A 17,563-nucleotide genomic window follows, 5' to 3' on the forward strand; every position below is an offset into this window, starting at 1 on the left:
GATTGGGGCTTTCCAGGTGGCATTAGTGGTAAAGAACCCACCTGCCAATGCAGGTAGACATAAGAGATATGTGTTCGATCCCTGGGTTGGGAAGATCCTCTGGAGGAGGGCATGGCAACCCACTCCAGTATTCTTGCCCTGGAGAATCCCATGGACAGAGGAGCCTGCCGAGCTTCAGTCCATACGTCTGTACAGAGTCGGACCCAACTGAAGTGACTTAGCACACATGCACTTAGGATCAGGAGAAAGTTCTCAGCACTTACTGACTCCGCCCTTCTTGTTTTGAACACGGGCAACTGAGACCCTGGAACCAGGGCCCAGTCTCCTGCTGCTTCACCGCCATCTCCCTCCCCAGGGCTGGGGAAGGCAGTGACTACAGCCAGACGGGCTCACCTGCCCAGTGAGATACCGCAGGCCTCCCGAGCTGCCCAGCAAGACCCAGGGAGGAATTCCAGGGTCTGCTGCAGCATGATTTTCACTTTACCTGGGCAGTGAATCGAAAGCCTCCTCCGATAGGTAGGAGCAGATGTGACCTTTGTCATTTGTTATTTTTAGCTGAGCAGGCAGGGAATGATAAAAACCTGTACGGGAGCTGACTATAAATAACCTGCCTGTGTCGTGTTTTTTGTTTTTTTTTTTTCCTTAACACATCTAAAAATTGTAGATCTCAACAAGCATTGCCCTTCAAAGCAAAATCATAGCGTTAGCATGGCGCTTTACAACCAGGGCTGGCCTCGCCCCAGCTATGGCTGGGGATCACAGCGAAAGTCCCTGGGGCAGACACTTCTTTCCTCCCCATCCTGCAGATGAGGAGACAAGAATGAGCCGGGCCAGGGGAGCCGTGGGCATGTGCCTGACCCATGACGAGAGCCTGATTTGTATCACCGCCCTTGGCGAGGGGTCTCCAAGAGGCCGAGTAGCTTGTTCGTGGTCACAGGGGGAAAAGGGTCAGGGCCAGAACCACGTCGGGGCCACCTGGCTCCAGACGCAGAAGTTCACTGGCTGCTAGTGGGCCTCACGGGGCTGGGGGAAGAAGAAGTGGTCATGCAGGGATCAGAGGAGTGGGTGCCAGGCGTTGTGGAATGAAAATTCTGAGCGAGAAGGTGGTGGCCGGGGGTGCTGGAGGCTGTGAAGGTTCAGAAAAGGTGGCGAGGAAGAGAGAAGGTAGCTGGCTGCCAGCCACGTAGGGCTGGGCCTCACCAGGCTCCCCTCATCTGACACTGAGGTCCCTTTGGGCGGAGCGGCCATCCTCGGCCAGCCCTGTGGCAGAGGGAGACCCAAGAGCAGGTTGCCAGCGCTGGGGGCGGGGGGCGGCCGGGTGGCAGGGCAGGAGCAGGTGGGAGGGGACCAGGGCAGAGGGGGTCCCGAGACCCCAAAGGAAGGCCCTGGAGGCAGGCAGTGTGGCGTCCTGGCCTGGGCTTGGTTCTGGACCGGCTCAGAGGGAGGCAGGCGCCCTGCTGTGCAGTTTGCTGGTGTCTGTGGGGCAGATGCAGATTGCAGGCCACCAGCGTGAGGTGGCCATGCACACACTCGGTCCATGAGCCAGTCCCAGGGGCCCCAGAGCACCCCGGGCAAGACTGCTCCATGTCAGCCTGCAGGGTGGGACACGTATGCCCCGCTTGCTTCAGGGGAAGAGAGGGGGCCTTGTGCACCCTTTTCAGCTACTGTTAACTGTGGACAGGTGATGTGTTTTACACGCAGTATCTCAGTAAATTCTCAGCACAATCCTCTGAGCTCGACATTATCTCTATCCTGCCAATGAAGAAACTGGGGCTCAGAGAGGTGAAGTGACTTACCCAAGGTCACACAGCCAGTGAGTTATGGCGTCGGGGTTTGAACCCAGGGATGTGTGAGTTCAGAGCCCACACCCCAGCCAGAAACCACTCGGCCTCCAGCCCCCAGGGTTGTTCTGGGAGCTGAGTAGGGGCTGGATTTTCAGGCAGGAGATTATGGGGTTCCTGTGTGGTGCTGACAGCTGAGAGTCCTAACCATAGACCCAGAGGAGATGGTTACTACCCTTGGGGTCGTGTCCTGGGACAGAACCACCCCTTGGCGGAGGTCCTGAGAGCTTGGAGACAGCCCCACGTGGGTGGGGCGCTAACTAACCCTCACTAGGGCAGAGGTACCACTCGGCACCCAGGACTCCCCAGACCCTCTCTCCCTGCTTCCTTCCTTTCCATCTGCCCCAGAAGGCAGTCTTCATACCAGCAGGCACGTGGTATGTGCTCAATTCGTGATGAAGAAGTAAACCAACAATACCTTCAGGTTCTCTCTCATTTTGTTTGAAATCAAACACCAGATTTCCTGTGGCCTGAAATTGTTATCACCTTGCAGGAAAGAGACAGAGAAGCAAGCCAGGCTTTGCTGAGCACCTACTATGTGCCACAAGCATACCTGTTAGTCATTCATGCTTCCTGACACTCTCACAATAGCAATAATTAGTATTCCCATTTCACAGGTGTAGAAACTGAGGTTCAGATTGGTCAAATGACTAACTCAAAGCTCCCCACCAGTAAGTGGAAGTGCTGGGGTTCAATCCCATGTCTTTGACCCCCAAGCCTCTGATCCACTCTTCTCTGCTGTGCTGTGACCACCCCCCCAAGAAAGAAGCAGCATCCCTTGTCCAAGAAGTTGCTTACAGTTTGTCAAGACTGGTCTATTCTTGTATTTTTCTTCATGGCAAAATGGCCCCTGGGGTTAGCAGGGCAGGAGGCTGGGGGGGAGGAGGGCAGGCTCAGGAGGTCGGAATGCCCCCTGGGCCACGGCAGTTAGTCCCACCTCGGGCAGCTCCTGGTCCAGGGCTCACTGCACCTCCCGGGGAAGCCTGTCAGTGGCCCTGGAGTGAGATGTTGGCCCAGCCTGGAGGGCAGTCCTGTCCACAGAGGCCCACGGACGCAGGGTGTCCGAGGAGGGCGGCCTGGTCCCTGTGCAGGTGCTCTCGGACCCCTATCTGATGAAGGCAGATGTGGGTCAGGTGGCCTGACGAGATGACAGGAGAGATTTCTTACAGGGTTAGAGGCTGCCCCAGAGCCAGCACGGGCTCAGCTGCAGGGTGTCTGCGGCAGCCGGCTGCCTGCCTAGGCCTGCAGCTGCCCCCCTGTAAAGTGGAAGGGTAGGCTGATAGAGGGGCGGGTCTCAAAGAGAACTCCCTCTGGGAGAAAGTGGGATGCCCCTGTGGGGACGACTTTGGAGGCCATCAGCCCACCTCCCTTTTCATCCCACCTCTGACTCCACACAGCTCACTTCCACCCTGCTCCCTTGGGCCACTTGCTGGACACGCCTAGCTGTGCCCAAGCATTCCTCAGACCTCTAGCAGGGTAGGAAGACGTCTGAGTTCAAATCCCAACGCCACTTACTGAACAACTTTGGCCAAGGTCCCTGACCTCTCTGTGCCTCAGTTTTTATCATCTGTAAAATGGGGATAATAGTCAGAACTACCTTAAAGAGTGGGAATTAAACGAGCCCAAACATGAACATTTCTTAGGACAAACATACCCAGTGTTTAGTAATCATTGTTCGGCCAATGCCACCTCATTATTACAATTTATGACTCATAGTAATACTGTCTTTTCTGCCCAGCAGGGCAACCATCAGGGCCCCAGAGGGAGCACTGGACTGAGAGTCCTGAGCCCACAGCTCCCATCTCAGTCGCCCATGACCCGGGGATGAGGGCCCCCCTCCCCTCTCCTGGTCTGGCCCCCCTCCCCTCCCAGCACACGTGGGACTCTGCAGGTGTCTGTTGGATGTGTCTGTCCTCCCGGTCGATGCTAGTGTGTCCCTGGCCGAGGGTCTGCCCTGGTTCCGGTTTGTTGGACGAACACGTTCCCTGGGGAAGGTGGGTGATGCGGTGTGGCTGTCCCAGGACACTGTGCAGTTCTCTCCAGCAGCAGGCCCTTGCCATGGGCCTGATGTTCCTCATCCCATTTAATTAATTCTTCAAACCTAGGGTCCCTCGTATTCCCAGCTTCTAAGATGGGAAGGGGCTCATCTGCTTCAGTCCCCCTTTGCATCCAAAGGCAGCGAGGAAGTGCCAGAATACTGGAGTGGGTAGCCTTTCCCTTCTCCAGGGGATCTTCCCGACCCAGGAATCAAACCCAGGTGTCTCGCATTGCAGGTGGATTCTTTACCAGCTGAGCCACAAGAGAAGTCCCTTTCAAAGGTCCCTCCTATTCCCAGCATTCTATAACTGGTCCACGAATCCCTACCCGCCCCCCAAGCCCCTTGCCTACTCTCCCCTGCTAGTCATCCGGCTGCCTTTGTACCCTTGAGAATGTCTAAACCCTTTCCAGCCTCAGGGCCTTTGCACATGCCATTTCCCTTGCCAGAAACACCACTTTTTACCTAGTGAACTGCTCAGTCACCACCCCCTCAGGGAGACCTTCTCCAGCTCCTCCCTCACTCCTCCCAGAGACATTCCTGCCTAAGGTGCTCATAGCCTCTGCTCCTTCGTCGCAGACCCCTTTGTAAGTGCAGGTCAGTTTCATTTGGTCCTTTCATTCCACAGCTGTCTCTAAACCCTCCTGAGAGTGGATACCGTGGGCTTTTCTGTTCACTGCTGTATCCTCAGCACCTAGCAAGGAGCTTGACAAGTGGGGAGCACCAGCAGATCTTTGTTGAACAAATGAGCGGTCAGAGAGGCAGGAAGCAGATAGTGCTGTGTGCCTATTTTACAGATGAGGAGCCTGAGGCCAGAGAGATGGGGGGGGATTTGCCCACAGTCACAGAGCCCATCAGGGTGGAGCAGGATTGGGGCTAGTCCACTGGGCTCAAGTGCCCAAACTCGATGTGCCCACCCCTACTTCCTTGCCACCTTTGGGTGCAAAGGGGGACTGAAGCAGATGAGCCCCTTCCCATCTTAGAAGCTGGGGGCTTGAGTGACAGGTCAAGAGCAGGGGCTTCCATTCTGCTGATAGTCCTGGCAGCTTGGAAAGCTCCTAAGGGGTGAACCCCCAAGCCCACCCCCCTTCCACAAGCCTTCCAGAAGAGATCTGAGTTCTGACTCTGGCTCCAGCTGTTTAGTCCTGGACTTGTCCCCACCCTCCCCATTCTCCAGGTCTTAGTGTTCTCATCAGTAAAACCAGAGCGATCCTCTGCACATAGCAGGTCGGTTGTGGGTACCTAGATCATGCACTGGCACAAAGGAGAACCCTCAGCACACAGCCCGTGTGGCCCCTGCAGCTGTCCTTTCATGGTGACGAGCCCCAGGCCACAGGCACGGCCACGCTCACGGCCGAGCTTCTCACTGGTCACAACCCCAGCCATGTGTCCGGTTTCCGCCTCTCAGCAGGCAGGCCTCTCAGCTTGGAGCATCTCAGTTGTCACCCCTCTGACCTTGTCCTCTTTCCCTGCTGGGTCCCTGCAGCCTCCTGGGTGGGAGGCCGTCCACAGAGGTCACAGACAGCGCTCAGTCTGAATGCTCGATCCTGTTCCACACAGCTGTGTCCCCTCAAGTGAGCGACTCACCGGCTCTGGGCTTCTTCTTCTCCTCTAAACTGAGGCCTGAGAACACTAAATTCCCCTGGGGTGGTGATGAGGAGTAACATGGTGGCTCTTGTGTTAAGTGCCTGGCACATAGTAGGAACTCAGCAAATAACAGTTTCTTCCCTCTTCTCCTGACATTCCGGGATTCACTGTCCCCACTCTCTCTGTTTTTCTCCTTTCTCCTCCTCTTCTTCCTCCAGGGAGTCAGTCTTCCAGTAGAAATGAAAAAATATACATATATATATACACACACACATACACACAAATGTTAAATAGGGACCCCAGCACAGTACCTCACATTCAGTGAGGGCTGAATACATATTTGATGACTGAATAATCCAAAGAAATGAATTACTAATGGTGAAATGTCAGGCTGTGGATATCTAGGAGAGAGCATTTAGGGACAGGGGCTCTTCCCTGGGGGCGTCACTCGCTTTGAGTCCAGCCCTGGGCTGAGGCATCCCTAGCCTGGACAGGGTATCTGAGGGAAGTTGGGGGTCTTCCTTTCCCCTTCCCAAGGTGGGCAGGCAGAGGGAGTCCTATTCATTGACCCATTCAGGACATAGCAACCTTTAAATCAGGACCTCCAAGCAAGCCCAGAGAATATTTCCAGAGCCACAGAGAGATGCAAATACCAGTTTAAAACCACCAGGGGAATTGCATTTTCATTCAACAAACCTGTCTTCATCAGTTCAATCAATATTTATTAAGGCTGTGTGCCCAGTGCTAGGGATACAATAGGCAAACGAGACTTGTTCCCTATCCCCAAGGAACCTGCCCCCTCCCCACCAAGCCTGATGAACAAGACAGATGTACATAAAAAAATTAATTACAATGACTCTGTTGGTGGGGGTGGGAGGGAGGCAGAGATGATGGAGAAGAAATCAGGGAAGCCTTCCTGGAGGAGAAATTGCTGGAACTGAGTTTGAAGGATGAGTAGAAGCTCTCCTGGCAGAGAAGTGGAGGGCAAGGCAAACCTGGCAGATCAGAGAGCGCACGCAGAGACATAGAGGCATGGAAATGCAGGGGTGTGTTTCAGAAGCAAGAAGGGCTTGATGTACAGAAGATAAGGGGAGGGGTCTGGGACAGTCATCCAGGCCTCATGAGCCGTGATAAGGAATTTGGGTTTTATGCTGAGGGCACAGGGAAGCCAAAGAGGGGTTTAGAGGAATTGAGGGAGGGCCTTAGGGTGCAGGGGGTGGGTAGACCGAGGAGGATAGCAGGGGGAGACCAAGGTGAGGAGGCAGGATGGGCACATGGGAGTGGGCAGTGTGTAAATATTTGTGCATTAACAAGGTCACGTTAACCTAAAGAATGGACACGAATGAGACCGTAGTTTCCCAAGCCTGTAAAAGGCTGCCTCCCCCAGGGAGTCTTCCCAGAGTAGCTCTTGACTCACCAGGCTCTGTTCTGCCAGGTGGGAAAGTCCCCACTCCCTAATTAGCCTCTATTCCTGGCCTCGCGGTGGGGGGGCAGGGTCGGCCATGACTGCATACCTGCTCCACCCTGCTGGATGGAGGGTTAGGGTAGGTCCTCTGAGGTGTTCAGATCTGTGGGAAATTCAGGTCCCACGCAGCTTCCTGGGTCAGGTTTATGCTCACCTCCCACAGACCCTGGGCTCAGCATGGGGCCTCACGCAGCCCTGTTTTGGGCTCAAGTTCCCCCACTCTCTGTATGACCTGGGACATCTTTTCACCTCTCTGAACCTCAGTTTCCTCATCTGTAAAATGGGGATGGGAGGATAAAAACAGGATCTACCTCCCAGAAAGGGCTTCCTAGGTGGCACTAGTGGCAAAGAACCCGCCTGCCAAAGCAGAAGACATTAAGAGACGCAGGTTTGACCCCTGGGTCAGGAAGATCCCCTAGAGGAGGGCATGGCAACCCACTCCACTATTCTTGCCTGGAGAATCCCTTGGATAGAGGAGCCTGGAGGGCTATGGTCCATAGAGTCACGAAGAGTCGGACACAACTGAAAGCTGGTTAGCACTCAGGATGTGGCAAATCTCACAACACGTGTGACACACAGTAGGACGTCAGTATTAATGGCAGCTGGAGTAGCCAGGAGTCAGGCCTGCACCCCCCTTACTGAGGGAGCAGGACCCAGGGGGAGGCTGGGCATCCGGGACCTGGGTTTGCAACTCAGCAGGGCCGACTGGGCTTTCAGAGTCCCAGAGACTGGCCCTGCCCAGGCCCCACCGGTGGCATCTGAGGACCATCATACACCAGTGGGACGAAGGGCTACATGAGGCCCACTCTCCCAACCTTTCCTGGTTGGGAAAAGACGCTCACCCCTGTGTTTTTGCTATGAATAACAGCTACCATTCTCTGTAGCTTGCAGACCTGCCAAATAGGTATTACGGTCCCCATTGTGCAGATGAGAAAACGGGGACCCAGGGAGGTTGAATCACTTGCCCAGAGTCACACAGCTGGTAAATGAAGGAGCCGGGATCTGAACTCAGCTCTGTCTGACCACAAAGCCTCAGCCCAAGACCAGGCTGTCTCGAGGGACTTTCGGACCTTGGTGGGATTGGATGGGGGACCCCAACGCTGGTGCAGGGAAGAGTTAGGCCAAGCTGGGCCACGAGGCCTCCTAACGTTCTGTGGCCCCGTAAAGACCACGGGCCTTAGAGAGTCTGAGTCATGGGCCTCAGAGCTCGGCGGCTTGAGGCAAGGACAGACAGACAGGCCTAAATCTCGTGGCACAGATCTAGGTTCTAATCTCAGTTCTGGCCCTCCCTGGCCCTGTAACTCCTAAGCAAGTCATTCGAAATCTCCAGGCCTCAGTTTTCTCCTGTAAAAGGGGAAGAAGCCCAAACTCTCCATGAGTGATTAGTGGGAGTCAGACAAGGCAGGGATGGCAGGGGCCTTTGGAAATAGCTTCTCATCCCCCGAGGGGCCCAGCCGGCAGCTCCTTGTGATGGCAGCTGCCCTAGGATCCCGGCCCAGGCTTCAGGAGACCCTGAGCTGGGCAAGGCCAGGGCAAGCCTAGTTCTCATTTCTGCTTCCCCTCAAGGGGAGGAAGCCACAGAGAGCCTGTTACCTTCCAGAAGGGACACAGCAGGCCTGAGACTGCACCCCATTCAGCCTCCCCCAGACCTGTCTGGACCCACCTTGTCAGTCTCCCCTGTACAAAATGCCCCCAACAGCCTGGGCCAGGCTCCCACCCTCATTCCTGGGCGGATGGACCCTCTCCACTTCCCTTCTCTTTTCGGCCCTGGGAGCTGCCCCTGAGGAGAAAACTAGCCACGTAAACACCAGTTGAAATCCCACTCGAACAGCTCTCCCCTGACCCCTACCCTGTTTCTCACGTCTTCCCCCAACCCTGACCTCAAGCCGTGTCCCCCACAAGCCAGATCATGCTGGAGGCAGAAGCTACAGGTGATCCTCCTGGCTGGCCCCTGCCTCTCTCTCCCACTTCCCTGTAGGTGACCCTGACCTGTCATTTCCAACCTTCCTAGAGTTGCAACACTAGTGCCATTGTTTGTCTGATTTCACAATGCCTCTGCCTGTCCAGTACCTCCTACCCCCAACATATCCTGGAAGGACAGGCCAGATGCCCCAGGTGTGTCTGCTCTGGGAGGGGAAGGCAAAGGGGGCCGGGGATGAAGGTCTGTGGCGAGATTCCACCCTCAGGAATGACCTTGGCGAGCCCCAGACACCTTTCATCTGGAGGCTTCAGTTTGCTCAGCTATAAAATGGGAGAGCTCCTGGATAAGCGTCTTTCTCATTCCGGTATTTGATAACGTAAAACTACACAACAGCAGATTCACTCGGGCCTTTATTGTGGCAACTACTGCATGCTGGGAGCTGGAACTTGGGGACAGAGCTGATATGGTCACAAGCCTGGGAGGGAGACAGATGTGAAATGTTGTGGTCAGGGCTGGGCCAGAGTTATGGACCAATTCTGTTGCTGGAATCAGAATTGATTCCAGGGGAGGGGTAAGGCAGTGGCATTTGAGCTGGACTTTGAAGGATGAGTAGGAGTTTGTGGGCCTAAAGCTTCCAAACTCTGCCATTTAACACTCGGACTGCCTCAAAAGTTAGGGAGTATCCTAAGAGTATCCCAAGAGTTTGGTGTCCCTTAGTGAAGGCCCAGCCCAGCCCTCACAGGGGCCAGGGAACAGGCAGGACTTAGGACAGCCAAGGGGAAGAGTGTGGGCCCTCAGGCGGCTCTGGCCTTCATGTGTAGGGAGCCCTGGGCTTGTAGACCTCAGGCTTGGAGCACGGGTTCCGTCTGCCCCCTTCCCACCTGAGGGACCTTGCCCTGGCCACTGCAACGCCTCGGGGCCACACAGGTTCCCCATCTGTAATATGGGTGCTCTCTCCAGCATACTTGTGAGAAGCACGCGATTTACTGTTTTGCAGGGGGCGTCTGCAAACTAAAACACACTGGACACGGGAGGGATTATCCTTTCTGGACGGTGGCTCGTAAGCGGCCCCTTGCCAGGCTATTTGTTTTGTAATCACAGGGAGAGAGCTCTGCCCCCAGTCATCTCACAGTCATAAAGGTGGGATTCCTGGCCCAGACACCGTTGTTCCCACCGGACGGGAGCTGAAGTGGGCCTCTCCCCTCTGCCCTCACCCCAGCGCCTCCAACACTTGTACTTGGCCCCGTGTTGGGGGGCAGAGGCTTCCCCTCCCCGGGCCCTGGAGAACGGGGTACTTCTGGGATGGCCCCTCCTGAAGTAGAGTATGTCTTAAGAGTCTGAGTGGAGGGGGAGGGGGACCAGTGGAGCACCCCCGTCGGCACCCATCGAGAAGGGGCCGAGGTGGGAGGTCCCTGTCTCAGCCTCCCTGAGCGGCGTCCAGGGCTGCTCCTTCCGAACGCAGCCTGGTGCCTCCTCCGCCAGCCCCAGGGGAGCACAGGCCACCCCACGCACAGCACCCTCAGCTTCTCACCAGCCTCCCTGCATCTCACTCGGCCTGGCCCAGCGGCAGAAGGGGACCCCAGGAAGGGCTGAGGCGATGAAGGGCAAGGGGTTATCTGCGTGGCCGCTGGTGCTCCCGCTTCTCTGCCTCTCGCGGCCCCTCTGCCCGGGCCGGGTTCTGATTTTGGTGCAGTGCAGACTTTCAGCTTAACGAGACAAATTGATATTCTGTGCCAGCCCAGGGATGGAGCGGCAGCTTGGGACGCTCGGGCGGGCAGAAGTGGGCTGGGAGTGGGGGCAGGGGAAAAAGGCAGCTGGAGTCTGGAGCAGCCTCCCGGGGCATCCCAGCCCTCACCCGCCCCTACAGCACCCCTTCCACACGGACAGGTGCCCCAAGACACTGTCCTGAAGGTCCTTCTGCCTTCAGTGCCCTCCTGCCAAGCAGGGCGCCCCTGCTGGAGGGGGCAGGCTGGTGGAGGGGGAGGCTCCAGAATCTAAGAGAGGCCCCTGCACGCACTGTGACCTCCTACCCCTGCTCCTAGGGCTGGCCTCCCCACCCATCAGGAGGTAAAGGGGCAGCAGGTCTGCAGAGAAGAGGTGGGAAGAAGCCGGCAACTGGCTGGGGGAATCCCACTCATGCAGACTCCTTGTTGGGGGTCCTCTGGACACCATCAGCCCCCCAGCTCATCACAGAGATGTCCCTGCAAATTCTGGAGAGGTGCAAGGCATACGCAGCCCTTTGCCAGGGGGCACTTGTGAGTGGAGAAATGGCCCCTGGAGAGAGTCCTCTGCAGACCTGCAGCCCCCAGGCAGGTCGGGTGCGCCCAGCCCGGCAGTAGGGCTGCCGGGAGTCCAGGAGCTGTGGGGGTCCAGGGGCTGTGTTCCCGTGGCAGCAGGGAGCTCACCGCCAGCTTGGTTCCATTCGTCCTAAGACCAAAGTTGTGTTTAGTCTGTGTTGAGTCCACCTGCTCCCCATATGACCTTTGCCCCCAAGGTCTGGGGTGTCCTGCTCAAAAAGAGGGGGCACCAGAGCGTCTGCCTAGCTGAATGGGTCCCTCCGAAAGTAAGGGAAAGTAGGGCCATATGGGCAAAATCCTCCCCTCTCTCTCAGTCCCCCCCGCACCTCCGCCACTCACCCAAAGGACCCCCTCCCCTCCAGCAGCCCCGAGCCTACCCTCACTACGCCCTTGACATTCCCTCCTGCTTGGGGGAGCGGGCATATTTCTGGGACTCCGCCAGCTTCAGTTCCTCATGATCCCACGGGGAGGAATTAAAACCGCAAACAACACCGTGCTGGTGGTGGTGGTGGTTCGGTCCACGCACCGCCGCCCCCCACCCGCCTCCCCCAGCCCCGCCATCAGAACGCGCCCTCCCCGCGCCCCTCCCTCGTCCTCCTGTGCCCCCTCCCCCAGCCTGGGCGGCAGCGCAGCGACAGGGGCGGCCTCCACCTCCCCAGAGATCTTGCATTTTGCCGGCGAGATGCTCTCCTAGAAGCCGGCGCCGGCGCCTTCCCCCCCCCCCCCCCGCCCCCCCCCACCTGCTCGGGCAGGATGGTACAGTCTGCAGAGGGACCCAGGCACGCCGGCTGGGCTCAGCCGCGGGACCAGCTGCCGCACCGCGATTCCGGTGCTGCCCGCCTGGAAACCGTGCCGGATTTGTGGCGATTTTCGTAGCCAAGTAAGTACCGGCATACCCCAGCATGAGAAATAAAAAATAAAAAGCGCCCCATTTCGCTCTCCCCTTCCTCCCTCATCCATTTTATTTTGTTTCATTTCATTTAAATTTTTTTTCAGGGCTGATGGTGGTGGCGGTGGCAGCGTTGGTGGGGGCTGGGGGGTGGGTAGGAGCCGGGCTTGTTTATCCCACAGCAGCTCAGGCTGCACTGGGAGCCGGCCGCTGAGGGAGATACTAGTGTGAGGGTCCATGTGTTGTGGGGGAGGGCTGGGGCGCCGGGGACACAGGCAGGGGGGCCTCGGACAGGCGGATGCCCGGGATCTCGGGCAGATTCTGGCCGACTCTGGGCAGCAAATGCACCTAATGGATGTTACGCAAGGGCCGGCCGGCGGCAGTGGGGGGCAAGGTTCTTTTCCTTCTGAGCTTGTCCCAGGGAGACGCAGAGGACCGGAGGGTGCCCCCTGCCCGCCGCGGCCAGAGTCCCGGGAAAGAGGCAGAGGGAGGCCCCGGTGGAGAGTCCCCTTGGTGGGGTGGGCTGCTGCCAAGTGCCGGGGAGCCCCCCACCCGGGTCAGGCCAGCCGGGCGTGTGGTGGCAGGGGCAAGCCCCCTGGGTTCCTGAAACGGCCTGGAGGGGAGCAGGAGTGGGATGGACAGCCGTTTTTCAGCAGTCATGCTGGGTGGTGGAGTTGGCACTTTCGTCCCAAAGCCCCGGTCAGCTTCGGTGGCCTCTGGCTGAGCCCTAGGCATCTGGCAGGGGGTCTCCTCCCTGCCCCCAGGCCGGGTCAAGGTTGGGAAATCCAGCAGGGGGCCTCTGCACGCCCCAAGGATGAGCTGCTGTGAGCAGCCACCCGTTCTAGCCCAGTGGCCGGTCCACGCCACGGCTGTCCTCTGCTCACCCAGGTCGTGTGGGGAGGGGTCGGCCCAGCCTGGCTCTACCTTCAGAAGGGTAAGTGAGCAGGCGGGCTCGACCAGCAGAGGGTCTCGGTGCGACGCTGAAGCCCCCTTGCCCAGCACGGAGCGGGCTCCTTTCCTTGCCTGCATTGCTCTCCAGGTCGCTGGGAGGAGGCAGAGCTGACGTTTGGGGCATCTCCAGGAGCGGCAGGCGCCATCCAGAGAAATTCTCCTTTGACGTGTGCAGGAGGAGGGGGCTTGGAGCACAGGCCCTGGGGCCCTCCGCCTGTTAACTTCTCTGGAGGAGCAGAGGCAGGGAGGGGGCTGCGTCTCTGGGGGAACCCTGCTGGTGAGGGAGGGGGTGTCCAGGATTGAGGCCGGTGGCCCATATTATTCAGCCACCTTTGTACTCCCCCCAGTCCCATTCTCATCAGGGCACACATACATCCACAGATCCGCACAGATGCACATATACAAATATAGTACGCAGAGTAGTGCATCGTATGTGTTCAAATTATACACACACATATGGCGTGCCAGTGCCCCTAGATACACCCCGGCACATGTGAATACAGTTCACAGCCCTGAATACCACCTGCTCACCTGCAGAATACAGCATGTGCGTGACTGCAGCATGCATGTGCCTGCACGCACACACACACACACACACACTCACACCTGTGAGGGCAGCATCCCCTCACATGCATGCAAGTAGCACCAACACAGAAATGCCGTGGGCTGTCCATGGGTGAATCGTCCTGCACGCCGCGAGGCCCCATAGCTGCCGTGTCTGTGGCTTGTGCCCCGGTGAGGGCTGGCCCCTGTGAAAGTGACAGGCACACACATGTGGCATCCTGAGCGCCATCTGCATGCCTGTCCATGCGTTGGCAGGTGCAGGGCAGGCTGGAATGTGCCCACAGGTGAATGTGGGTTGCACGGGTTCTAAGATGGCCCAGGCAGAGATGTAGCACACTCTCGCCCCTCAACAGCCAGGCATCCTTCGTGGGAGTGCAGGTACCTCCCAGGGTGCAGGAGAGAGGATTGCCCCTCAGGGGACTGCCTGTGGGGACAGAGGGACGCCTGCTGCCACAGGTCTGAGGGGAGGGCCAGCCCACATTCCCAGGAAGCTGTACTTGTGCTCAGCAAGGCCATCTTGGGTTCTTGGCACTCTGCAGAAGTGCCTGGAATTGGAAAGGAAACAGAGGAGGCGGCAGGGGTGGTCTCTGCCCATGACCCAGACCACCAGGAGCCCGGACTAGCCCCACCACCCCCTTCTCTGGGTACCTGAAAACCGGCACGCTGCTGTGGGGTCTTTGAGAGCTGGGGCGTGGGACGCCTCCGGCAGCCTCCAAAGTCCTCTCCAAACCGAAAGTCAGAAAAGCTGCCCCCCCTCTGGAGTGGCTGGTCCCCTCCCTCTGTTTTCTCACTGACTGCCCCCACCCCACACCACCCCGCCCCCCCCCCCGCCGTCTCTCTCTGCCCAGGACAGGTGCCGGTCAAGGACACCAGGGTAGATGATAATAAGCCTGTTAGCCTTCACGCAACTAATGACTCCATGGTTGGCACTTCAGTGAGGCCTCCTGTAGCCTTATTATCCTCACATCCCAGATGAAGAAGCTGCACAGAGAAGTGAAGGCACTTACCCAAGGTCACACAGCCAGAATGTGGCAGAGATGGGGGTTAGGCTAAGCCACCAGGCTCCCCCTCCTCCTCTCCCCTCCTGTGCAAGGCCAGCTCCAATTTGGAGTACCAACCTCTTGAGTGCCAGCTAGCCAAGATCTTAGGATCTGGGAGTGAGGCTCTAAGAAAGGGTCCAGAGGGTCTCCTGTGAGTGAAGGCAGAGCCCTCCCCAGGCAAGTGTGGCCCTGTCCTGGGCACCCGGATACCTCTGCCACCCCACGACCCCATAGAATTGATACCTAAGCCCAGCCAGGGCAAGGGACTTGTCCAAGATCATACTGTGCTCAGTGGAGAGTGGGGAGTCTTGCCAGCCCTGCTCTGGTCCCAGGCACCCAGCAGCAGAGGCCTGTTTGGGCCCCTGGTTTCCCCCAGATGTTTGAGTCTCAGGCAAAAGGCTGCCCAGGCCAGGCCCAGGCTCTGCCCCCGGGCAGCTGTGTGACCTTGGGCAAGTCGCTCTGTCTCGGCATCCCAGTGCCCTCACGTGTGGCCAGGGCAGACCTGTCCCTGCCCTGCCTGGCCCGCAGCTGCCCAGGGCCCTGGACTGCTGTCGAGGGCTGCGCACGAGCCGTGCCTGGAGTCAGGGCCGGGAGCCGGGGCCACAGAGCACCTTGCCAAGGTCAGGAGCGGAGACCAGGGTGGGAACCTGAAGACTCACCTGTGGCGGCAGGTCTTTGGGTCCCCCAGTACATCAGGAGGTCCTGGGGACTGCCTCTCCATTGGAGCCCCCGCGTTTTCGTCTCTACGGCCCTAAGCCCCCAGGGGGAGCCGAGAGGCGTGAAAATGAGCTTTTGGAGCTCACAGAGTCTCGGAGCTGGGGGTGCCTGCCATAAGGCGGCTCCCTGACCACCACCGCCTCTCGGGAAACTGAGGGTGCCTGGCAAGCTGGTGGCAGAAGGAGACTGAACCTTGGCTCTCCAGCCCTCCAGTCCTCTGTCCAGCCCCCAGCCCCTGACATCCACGCGCATAGTTAAATCAGGCCTTTCTGGGAGCAGGCAAGCTTCAGGTCCCATGTGGCTGGGAGGAGGGCTCCAAGGAGACTCCCTGGGCCTTGGCCATGAGCCCTGGGGATGCCTCACCCCAGCCGTGTCCTGACAGTGGTGATGAGCCTCCTCTCTGTAACTTTACTCTGCCCTTCTCTAGAACAGAGATAGTTTTAAAGTAGGGCTGCTTAACTCAGGGCTTCCCCGGGTGGCTCAGAGGTAGAGAACCCGCCTGCCAGTGCAGGACACGCGGGTTCAATCCCTGGGTCGGAAAGATCCCCTGGAGGAGGAAATGGCAACCCACTCCAGTATTCCTGCCCAGAGAATCCCATGGACAGAGGAGCCTGCCGGTCTGCAGTCCATGGGGTGGCAAAGAGTTGGACTCGACTGAGCACGCACGGTTTATTCAGATTAATATTAAGAAGCAGCTGGCACGTAGTAGGTGCACGGTCAAGGCTGGGGCCGTGGGGGAGCCTGGGCTACAGAATGTGGCTCCTCTCAGCCTCTTGAGTTCCCAAAGGGCTGCAGTAGGGGTGTCTGGGGTGCAGGATCTGGGTGCCACGTGCACACACACAGGATGCGGGGGGTGGACAGGCGCCTCCCCCAGCCCTGCCTGGAGCACGGAGTAGGAGGCAAGGGTGGGTCTCATGCCGGAATCTCGGCCCCCACCCGCCACCAGCCCATCCTGCTCTCTCCAGAGTCTGAACACTGAACCTGCGGCAATTCATCCCTCCCTCCCTGTAGGAGCCTGAAACAAAACATTTAGGGAGAATGTTCTCCTGGCTGGAGACAACTGGGTGTCTGGCTTTACCCCTCCTTGAGAGGCTTCCCTGGTGGTTCAGAGGGTAAAGCATCTGCCTGCAATGCAGGAGACCTAGGTTCGATCCCTGGAGAAGGGAATGGCAACCCACTCCAGTACTCTTGCCTGGAAAACCCCATGGATGGAGGAGGCTGGTAGGCTATTGTCCGTGGGGTCGCAAAGAGTCGGACACGACTGAGCAACTTCACTTTGTCACTTTTTGAGAGCTGAAAGTAGATGGAGATGGTGTGTCCTGGTGTTCCAAGTGGGTGGGTGACCGCCATTGCACAGTTCACCCATCTGTGGAATGGATGACAGTGGTACCCACGTCCCAGGCTGTGGTAAAGCGCCAGTGAAAGAGTGTTGGGCTCAAGATGTGGCTTGTATTCATGGCTTAGTGAATGGAAATTGTGGAGATGGAGAACCATTGTGAGCGTAAAACCTACCTCCACTGCTTTCGAGTGCCCTTCTGTTAGCCCTGCCGCCTCTTGGAGCCTTGATTTTGGACCTGTAAAGTGGGACTGTGTTTCCCAGTCTGCCCACTCACAGGACTGCAGGGTGACAACAGTTAAAAAAAAAAAATAAGCGATTTCCCAGTGACGTGCTGAGGGCTTCACCCTGCCCTCCCGCCCTCAGAAGCATCTTGCACAACTCAGGAAGCCTCTACAGGGTTCCATGCAGGGCGAGATGGCTGGGCCAGATATGGTCAGGGGAAGGGACACCAGGACTGGGGTCCCTGAGGCTACAGAGGTCCCTGGGTGTGGGGGAAATGACCTTGGTCTGAGGATTGAGTGACTGGGCTTCTAGGCCCACCTCTGGCATGGATTGGTGACCTTGGGCAAGTTGTGATTGGCACCCTGGAAGGCGGGGACCATGATCCCGCCCGCTTCATGTCCTCAGTGGGAGCAGATTCTCCTGCCAGCCGGCCCTCGGGGTGAAGAGGCTGAGCCAGGGCAAGTCGGAGGTGTGACCAACCGCAGCAGTTACAACTGCTGTGTGTGTTTGCTGTGGCCACCGTTGCAAATGACCACAAACTGTTTAATGGCTTAAAACAATAAAAGTTATTTTCTCACAGTTCTGGAGGCTGTAAGTCTGAAATCAAGGTGTTGGCAGGGCCAGTTCCCCCTAGAGGCCCCGAGGGAGGTGATACAAGGCGGTCCTTGGCTTGTAGCCACATCACTTCCTCTCAA

The 17,563-nt window shown here is 57.9% G+C and overlaps 1 protein-coding gene across 16 annotated transcripts in view; it reads left to right on the forward strand.

The window, feature by feature from the left end:
* ATP2B2 (ATPase plasma membrane Ca2+ transporting 2) overlaps nt 1-17,563 on the forward strand; it is a 365,670-nt gene that overhangs the window by 181,984 nt on the left and 166,123 nt on the right. For 2 of the 16 annotated variants that reach the window (XM_043442911.1, XM_043442926.1), the window contains exon 1: nt 11,899-12,026. The exons of 13 other annotated variants lie outside the window; for them this stretch is intronic. The gene's annotated coding sequence lies outside the window, so the exon portion shown is untranslated. Of the gene's footprint in view, nt 1-11,822; nt 12,027-17,563 lie in introns of those variants that run through there. One more of the 16 variants, XM_043442923.1, reaches the window with a different exon arrangement.

The sequence above is a fragment of the Cervus canadensis genome, chromosome 22, assembly GCF_019320065.1.
Source record: "Cervus canadensis isolate Bull #8, Minnesota chromosome 22, ASM1932006v1, whole genome shotgun sequence".
In the NCBI taxonomy this organism is placed as follows: domain Eukaryota; kingdom Metazoa; phylum Chordata; class Mammalia; order Artiodactyla; family Cervidae; genus Cervus; species Cervus canadensis.